Genomic DNA, 2,119 nt, shown 5'->3' with positions numbered 1-2,119 from the left:
AAGCTAAATTCTTGAAATCTAAGTTATTTTGCACTTTTATTTCAAATCAAATCAAGTTTTATTTATATAGCACATTTTTAAACGATTTTTGGTCGAGCCAAAGTGCTGTACATATGATAAAAATAGCCTACAGTAAAGACACTTTACAGCAAATACAACAGCAGTTTGTTCAGAATATCAGTATGAGAAAACGGCACCCTCTGTCCTTAGACCCTCACATCGTACAATGAAAAACTTCTGGAGAAAACCCACAGTTCAAAGGGGAACATGGGAGAAACCTCAGGGAAAGCAACAGAGGAGGGATCCCTCTCCCAGGACGGACAGACGTGCAATAGATGCCGTGTGTAAGTCGAAAAGATAATACATTTGCAACATAGGTAGACTAAATGTTTGGAAAGGCATGTGTCTATAATAAGAAGATGAATCCACGAGGATGTCAACAATCCTGTGGGAGCCATCAGGGAAGCAGCATGACGAGACCCAGGCAGGACCGCAGAGACAGGCAGACATTTATCTTGCATTCATGTTGAAGATTACATTTCTCTGTAAACCAACCTTTATAACAAGCTGGATCTGCTGCACCGGCTCCGTCAGCTCGAGGCAGGACTGCAGGGTCTGTGCCACCTCCCGGACTCCATCCTCTCCTCCGCCCACAGAGAGGGATGCTGGAAAAACCACAAAGAATACAAATTAACCCAATTACATTTATATTAGTAATAAATACTCCTTATGTGCACATGAATAAACACATGTGTATACAACTCAATGCATTTGTTTTCCATATGTAGTAGTTTTTCTAATTATTAAAAACATATTTGAACTATTATTGTCTGTATTTATGTGTGTATTTACAAAGAAAAGCTATTTTTTATTTTTTAAATAGTTTCCTCTACATATAGTTTTATAGTATTAATTTGTCATCATTTATTTGCTTGAATAAATGATAACGTAACATTTTCAGTCTTTTTTTTAAAATTAAATATATCTTAACAAACTATGAAGGAGTGTATGGTACACACACCTGTGCTCTACTTCAGTCCTTTGGTCACATTACCTATCAGCTTGTGTAGTTTCTCCTCATCCAAAACTACAGCCTCTACTTTGGGGCTCTTCCTCTTCTTCACCACCATGGCTGTTCCCTGTGTGAAGTGAGGAGCAATAATAGTTCATTCATTCACATGACTGTTTATCCAAAAAATATGCAATTTACAAAAGTTAGAACTCCACCATGTCAGTCTATTTGTTCAGTCTCTCTATTTGTCTCTCACACTCTCACACACTCACACACACAGACACACACACACACACACACACACACACACACACACACACACACACACACACACACACACACACACTTGTGGACACGTTACGCGGTCGTTGTATATTTTTACTTTACCTTGGTTAAATGTAATATTACTGTATGCTAGGACTAATGTTAGCCAGCAGTTATTGCTAGCTATAGCACTGAGTCTACGTCCGAAATTAAAAAGCGAGACACAAGTACACAACACTCACACGGTAAAACAAGGAAACGCTCACAAAGAAAAGAAAAGGAAAACTATATACAAGTTATTTGTTTAGGTAGCTAGCATGTACCTCAATTCAGCATAAGGTTTACTTGGTTTCAGCTGGTAGGAAACTCAAATTCATGTAAAGTCACTTCCGGTAATGATTTTCAGAATAAAACTTAATTTAAAACATGCCTAATAATAACAAATTCAATTACAATGTATATGGAACTTTTTGAGTTTCTCTATTCTTAATTGAATTACATGACCAAAATACATTGTGTTGTGCGACATTAGCCGCTGTTTCAACTACTTGAGTATCATGCAACTTTACATTTGAAGCCACACTTTTAGCTTCCTGTATTGTTATTAGAAGCTTGACTAATCCATGGTCCATGCTGCACATGTGAGACGTCACTTCCGACAAAATCGTTACACGCCGCTCTCAGAAGTTTGTCTGTCCATAAAATAGCGCTCCAGCTATTCATTGGTGGAAACCACACGTCAATATAACCCATACTTCGTTGTTGTACACTGCTGAGAAAACGCCTACCAAAAATATAATTGGATGTAATTGTGCGAAACCCCGCCCTCTACATCCAACCCGT

At 38.0% G+C, this 2,119-nt stretch overlaps 1 long non-coding RNA gene across 1 annotated transcript; it reads right to left on the bottom strand.

The window, feature by feature from the left end:
• Window positions 1–560: 560 nt before the first annotated feature.
• LOC104965640 (uncharacterized) lies at window positions 561–1,649 on the bottom strand. Its single transcript, XR_800558.1, has 3 exons — window positions 1,600–1,649; window positions 1,055–1,139; window positions 561–665 (listed from the first exon to the last, which is right to left on the bottom strand). It is a non-coding gene; the product is annotated as an uncharacterized lncRNA (long non-coding RNA).
• Between the last annotated feature and the right edge of the window lie 470 nt (window positions 1,650–2,119).

This window comes from Notothenia coriiceps, unplaced genomic scaffold, assembly GCF_000735185.1.
Source record: "Notothenia coriiceps isolate Sejong01 unplaced genomic scaffold, NC01 NC01_scaffold00037246, whole genome shotgun sequence".
NCBI lineage: Eukaryota > Metazoa > Chordata > Actinopteri > Perciformes > Nototheniidae > Notothenia > Notothenia coriiceps.
This window is presented reverse-complemented; position numbering and strand designations above follow the sequence as displayed.